This window comes from Melitaea cinxia, chromosome 24 (genome assembly GCF_905220565.1).
Source record: "Melitaea cinxia chromosome 24, ilMelCinx1.1, whole genome shotgun sequence".
Lineage (NCBI taxonomy): Eukaryota > Metazoa > Arthropoda > Insecta > Lepidoptera > Nymphalidae > Melitaea > Melitaea cinxia.
This window is the reverse complement of record NC_059417.1, coordinates 1,373,416-1,380,829: the sequence shown is the minus strand read 5'-3', so window position 1 is coordinate 1,380,829 and position 7,414 is coordinate 1,373,416. Positions and strand designations below refer to the sequence as shown.

General features: G+C 33.8%; 1 protein-coding gene across 1 annotated transcript in view; it reads left to right on the top strand.

Moving 5' to 3' along the window:
* The first annotated feature begins 6,660 nt into the window (after nucleotides 1-6,660).
* Nucleotides 6,661-7,414, top strand: part of LOC123665630 — a 104,232-nt gene continuing 103,478 nt past the window's right edge. Inside the window, exon 1 of the mRNA XM_045599905.1 lies at nucleotides 6,661-6,988. The gene's annotated coding sequence lies outside the window, so the exon portion shown is untranslated. The remainder of the gene's footprint in view (nucleotides 6,989-7,414) is intronic.

The window sequence follows — 7,414 nt, the reverse complement described above, 5'->3', positions numbered from 1 at the left end:
CTAAGCCAAAACATTGGAACCATTAGCTCATACTAAGCAAGAAAAATTGGATTGGCAGGAAGCGACAAAATTTGCCCCCGATCTCTTGCCTTTGTTTACAAAGACCAGGAGAATCTTAGTGAACGCCTGCGACACCAGAGCATCACGAGCACTTTGTTTGTTTGTCGCGAGTGGACAAAGCTCACCCTATTCCAGAAGCTTTGTATACCTTACTTATCAAAGGCAGTCAGGGTCTTCTGTATTATCCCAATTATTGCCAAACCTCACAATATCTCAGAATATTGTGAAATGTAACAAACATTGAAATACTGATTTTGTCAAACGCCAGTAACAGCTTAAGAGCTGCAAACGCTGGGGAAAAAACTTGAATGAAGTAACAACGTAAATTCGTCACTTATGCACAAATAATTTTTTTTTATTCTTTGCAATCGAAAGTAGTATTGGTTTCCCTTAGAATGCCAAGCAAAATAAGTCTAAGGACCTGTTTCTTCTATAATGGCGCTATCCAACGGATAAAAGTTTTTGATGCATTTTCTAAAACAATAAATTAAAAATAAAATAGAATAATTTAATATTTTATTTTATTTTTGATTTACTAACATTAGATATGTTTTTTATTTTTTATTTTTTTTAAATACAAGGAATCTTACAAAAAAAATTAGCATTTAACGGTGTGACAAAAATCGTCGTTGTTTTTGCAATACTAACATTAAGATATGGACTATGTCTGAAACAAAATAAATAAAAAATAATAATTTAATTATGATAATATATTTAAAAACTATAATAAAAATTGTTTCTGAAACAAGTTTTGCAGATTGATTATAAATACGAATTAAAGAACAAAAATATGTTTGTGATAATAAGATTAAGTTTTATCTATACATATATATATATATATATATATATATATATATATATATATATATATATATATATGTATATATGTTTATCGCGTTTATCTCCAAACCACGACTTTGCAAGTACTGCATTTGCAATAAGGAGGGTAAGACTGTAATGTAATGTGTACATAATATGTATTCTACACTCTCAATACATTATTTATTTTAATTTTATCATTATAATATTAATAATTATATTATAATGTTGAATAATTTTTTAGAAACGAGAAAGTTCAATAATTGTGTTTGCTCGCAAACGAAAAAAAAAACCGACTTCAATTACATCGACAAGTAATACAACGTAGATCGACGAAAACATAGTCAAGCAACTACGCGTTATCAAAGATTACTCAAAAAGTAGTTATTAGATCTCAATAAGATTTATATGTGACCACATGATAAACATCAGCTTTCGATTAAATTAAAAATTATCAAAATCGGTACACCCAGTAAAAAGTTATTGCGGATTTTCAACAGTTTTTCTCGATTTCTCTGGGATCCCATCATCAGATCCTAGTTTCCTTATCATGGTACTAAACTAGGGATATCTCCTTTCCAACAAAAAAAGAATTAGCAAAATCGATACATCCAGTAGAAAGTTATGCGGTATAATACAACGTAGGTCGACAAAAAAAGCGTCAAGTAAAAACGCATTATTAGATATAACTCGAAAAGTAGTTGTTAGATCTCAAATAAATTTAAATGGAACCAATTGGCACACACCACCTTTTGATTGAAACAAAATTTGTCGAAATCGGTCTACCCGGTCAAAAGTTCTGATGTAACATACATAAAAAAAAAAAAAAAAAATACAGTCGAATTGAGAACCTGCTCCTTTTTTGGAAGTCGGTTAAAAAACTAATGCAAAGCGTCAAAAAGAGTTCCGGCGGAAAAAGTAAACAATAAGCTACTAATATTTTAGGCACGAAATATGGACATAATCTTAAATAATTGTGTTTGTTTGCAAACGAAAAAAAACCGACTTCAATTACATCGACGAGTATACAACGTGGATCGACTAAAAAATAGTCAAGTAACTACGCGTTATCAAAGATGATGTAATATACATAAAAAAAAATACAGTCGAATTGAAAACCTCCTCCTTTTTGGAAGTCGGTTAAAAATACCGACAATGTGAATTTTAGACGTACAGGAGTTGTAGACTTTGTTCTGTAGCTATACGTAAAATGAACAAAGAGGTTGAAATTGTCATGGTAATATTTATTTATTTATATGTATTATTTCTTTGTATATTTATAAAAAAAAATATAGTTATAACATTCGGCTGTTACCTGTAGTACAAGCATTGAGTTGCTTACCATAGGAACAGACGACCGAATACGAAAAATGACAATGTAAAGCATTTCATTCATCGAGCACTGAATTATTCTTTTTCAGAATCGAATTCCACTGTATTCAGGGTATATTATGTATACCTTTTTCTGTTAAAGTTAATTCGTTACTTATTTGCAGGATAACCTATATCCACAACTGGTAAAACAGGCTCGAAGTGATTTAATCTTTTATCATTTAAAGTTATGAATCTAATTTTTATTATTTATCGTTGTGTCCATTTGTTATAAGTATTCTTCGACGGTTCGCAGGAAAGTGGACATAAGGTGCCAATCAATTCATTCAAATCAAATCAAATCAATTGCAAATTCATGCGACGTTTCGATCCTTTATTGGACCATCATCAGGCATCTAAAATACATACAAAGATTGAAGAAAGTTGTACAACTAATTAATCCATACAACAACAAAACAAAGAGAACCAAACCATCAGTACCTTTACATGTAGCAGTCAATAGACATCTCCTCATTAAAGTTCTTTCATTATGTAAGATTCCAAATCCAAATACATTATATATTATTTTTTAAGATACGTTTTAAGCTGTGTTATATGAATTTTGAAAATTTATATAATTTATCTAATTTTTATGTTTGACAGATTTAAAAGAGAATGAGAATGGGTTGAGAATGAATGAGTTACTCGTCAAATGCCTTCTCTATGCTGATGATCAAATATTACTTGCTTCTTCGCCCGAGGAGTTGCAGGAGATGGTAACTGATATGAGTGGAGCCTTTGTAAGAAAGGGAATGAAGATGAATGTAAAGAAAACGAAAGTGATGGTGTTTCAAAATTTACAAGAGATGGAAAATGTGAGAGTGATATTGAAAGAAGAGTGAATGCAGGAAACAGGGTAAATGGAGCTTTGCACTCCTTTATGAGCAGTTGGGAGGTGTCTAACAAGGCTCGTTTGGCTGTGCATGAGGGGGTGTTGGTTCCGACACTCATGTACGGAAGTGAAAGCTGGGTATGGCAGAAGAAACATGAAAGCACAATAAATGCAGTTGTTAAGAAGTATGATAGGAGTTAAAATGAGTGACAGGATAAGAAATGGTGAGATAAGGAAACGTTGTGGTCTGAAAGAAGATGTAGTGACAAAAATTGAGTAAGGTATACTCAGATGGTTTGGTCATGTCGAGAGAATGAGTGAAGAACGATTGACGAAAAAAGTGTATAAGGTGAGTGTGGATGGAAGGGCTGGAAGGGGTAGACCTAGGCGGACGTTCCGAGACCAAATAAGGGACGTCTTGAAAACAGGCCAGGTCAAGAGTACCCTAAACCGAAGAGCATGTATGAAGGGAATAATGAAAGTGGACGAAGCGAAAGAAGTATGTAAGGATCGTAGCAAGTGGAAAGAAGTGGTGTCTGCCTACCCCTACGGGAAAGAGGCGTGATTATATATATATATGTATGTATGTATGGCTAATTTTTATTGTTAGCCAACTCTTTGTTTCAGTTTGCGGTGTTGGTAATAACTGTTGGCTAAGCTTGTATTACCTGACAAGATCGTTAACCAAGTGGCCTATTAAGCTTTTCAAATCTATCTCATTAAAACTACAATAGATATATTATTGAATTCATAAAACATTTCGTGACTGAAAAAAAACTTCTGGCCTAGGGCCTATTAAATAATATCCGAGATGATAGATAACCCAACCAATTGTTATTGGAATTGTTCGCGTGACACACGCCTTGATTTATGTTTTATTAGTATTTGGTTTTGTGACTCCGTAATTTGGTTTAGTAATATCGTTCAGATGCTGTAATTACCCCATTCATAGCTTTGTAATTTTACTTCACAAATTAGATTGTAAACTATTAATATTTTGGAAGCAAAATCTGTTTCAGTAACGAAACGTATGACAGTAAACCGAATACAAAACAATCCAACAAAAAAAAAACAATTGTCACATTGTCACGATCGTCAACTATTCTTTTTATTATAATTTATGGAAAATTAATAGGTCTTAAGAGGAAAATCAAAGAAAAGTAAGTAACGGACACGTCAACTCTCCCAATTGTCACACGAAACCTAAAAAGAAGTTTGTTTTGGACCACACGATTGCAGTAAAACTTTCTATCTTCACTAATTTTTATCTCGCTCTCAACCTCTCGCCTCGCCCGTCAAGCATGCGTACAGAAGTTTTACTTCAAAAAAGTAAAACTTTTTTAACCTTTCTCGTCTTTTTTAACTGACTTCAAAAAAGGAGGAGGTTACTCAATTCGACCCTATATAGTATACATATTAATATAACTTCGTCGTTTATGAACCGATTTTGATCATTCTTTTTTTCGGAAAGGATATACCTCAAAGGTAGTACAATGATAAGGAAACCGGGATCTGATGATGGAATCATTGATAAATCGAGGGGAACCCTCGAAAATCGTAGTAACGACTTGTGCGTTTGTTAATTTTTTTCGTCAACTTACGTTGTATTACTTGTATTTGTATTGTTACTTGTGTATGTAATTGAAGTCGTTTTTTTTTTCGTTTGCGAGCAAACACAATTATTACTCAAACTCTCCACCTGTATCAAGCAATCTCTACAATTGTTACACTTTCAGTTTGGAAGCATAAAGCTGTTTGATTATCATTAACTGTCTTATTTAAATAATCTTATTAATAGAATAAGCGATTGTAACCAATAAGCTATTACAATAGCTCAAATTACTACTATACTACTTACTTACTTTTATAAAAAAACCTACAAAGTCATTTAAGAACGAAATGGGTTATTGGAAAAAATACGGAACTCACTTACTCACCAACAAGAACACAGCACTGCTTGAAAGTTGAAAGCAATATCATTTAGATATGATTTTGTAAGGACGAGGTACTTCCCTAGTCGGACTGGTCCAGATTTTGAGTAGGAGATTTCCTGGTGTGTCTTACCTCACTTGAAGGATTCCTAGTGTATAAGAAGGAGAGTGAGTCAAAATCAAAATTAAAAACAGCTTTATTCAAATAGGCCCCAAGAGCACATTCGAATTGTCATTTTACAAATTAAAACTTTAAAAATAAATTATTATTTTTGTAAAAGTAAAGCAACCACCGATTCGGAATGTAGATTCTGCAGAGAAGAATCGAATCGGCAAGAAACTCCACAGTTACTCTTTTGAAAAATAATATATAAACTGTGTTTTAGTACCAAATTAGTAAAATGTTGCATAAAATACAGCGTCACTAAGTCCACACATCTTTATCAACTATGTAATCCTGCACCGAGTAATAAGCTTTATCTATTATTATTTTTTTAATAAAAACTTTAAACTTATGTTGAGACAGTTGAAGCCCAGAACGTTTACTTTGCGCAGTCGGAAACTTGAAGTTACAATTTTGTTATTCCTTGTCGTGTTTACAATGCGATTATTGTTCTCCTTCTATATCTCTTTCTCTACGTCTATCTTATCTTCTCTATATCTAGGAAAAGTCTCCAGCTACGCTTCATTTTAAAGCACAAGTGTTGCATTTTTAATAGAAATATCAGGTTTATTTATTGTCTCATTTGTACGATTTTATTTTTGTGTTACCCACACATTAGGAATTCTAATATTTTTGAATATCATATCAAAAATCGTCCATTCCAGCGGGGATCGAACCTGTATCTCCGACTGACCGTGCCGTTGCTCTAGCCAATTACCTACTTAAGCCAAGCCTAGCCAATTAGGCAATAAAATCGTACAAATTAAAAACAGCGTGGTGTTGTCTCCTGTCAAAGATTTTCATTGTACTTAATATGAACCGGCCCGACACGAGCACAGGGGCGTTACTGGAGGTGCATTAAGTAGCGCCTCCTACGCACCCCCGTTCGTCGCCTGCAGACGGAGGTCTCGTCGGTGGCCTCCTCTCTCATCCGCTCGTCGTTCTCCTTCTGGAACATTACTCTCTCGCAGAAGGAGACCATCGCCGTCCAGGACTCGTCGTCGCCGAGCATCGCGGTGATGATGCTCGGCAGTGACAAGTCTCCTCCGAGGACTGTCGTCAGATCGTCAGACTTGGAATAGTTACGGGTTTTTGTAAAGAACTCACTATAGACCGCGCCACTGTTCGCTTAAGCCGAATATAAATTCATCATATCAAACATTTCGATCTAACGGGTACATCGTTCCATAGCTTAATTGGCTAGAGCACCGACATGGTCACTCGGAGATGCAGGTTTGATCCCCGCTGGAACGGTCGAGTTTTGATTATGATATTCAAAAATGTTTATTGTGTCATTGATATTTTAAACGATACTGGCTCATTATCACGACATCACCTAGTTTACATTGTATGAATCCACGTTTATTATTAAGACATTACGAGACTAGAGCTCGTCTTACTAGAAGGTATTAAGTACTAAGGGCCTTGTAACGCAACTGGACGACAATCAAGTCAAAACACAGAACACTTTTCCTCGACAGTCAAGTAAAATCCGAGCACCAAGCCGTTTTCCTTGCTCTGCGGCCTCCTTTGGAATTAACATTAAAGGCTTTTAGACTATAACATTCTCTCGCGAATTTTAAACTCAAAACTTAGTCGACCTCGAGCACTTGAGGAGAGCGGTCGTTCCGTCATTTTGATGTGTTTGTGTGTGTTTTGGTAGCTTTGTGTTTTGAGTGATAAAAAGCCGGCGATTTTAAGTGGTATATTTTATATCCTAGTGTCACGGTACTGGGCCAGATATTTGTGATTGTGAGTGCTTTTTCGTTTTATGCTTCGTTAACCCGCCTTTGCCGGATACTTTTTTTTCGTGTAAGTTTTTATTGTTTATTTATCGCTCAACAAACTATAAATAAATTATGATTTCATTTATACATATTCCTACGAACTTGTATTATTTAATTTCGTATTAAATTTATCTTGTATTTCAAATGAAATAATATTTTTAATTGGCAATACTACAAAAAAAAAATTAATAGCTATGAATTTGTATTTTATATATTAAAATACACAAGACAGTACACGTAATTACACAATAAGATCAGCTACTCTCGGAGTCTAACCTTTTACGAATTGAAAGTAACCTGTGAGTTTCCTTTCTGCCTCATTTGATTGACGTCATTCTGTAATAAAACGTATATTTTAAAAGCCTAATTATTTGCGATTGTTTTAATTTATTTGTTTTTATAAATGTGTATCTTACGAGTTATTTTTAACTATGGTAATAATATATAATAA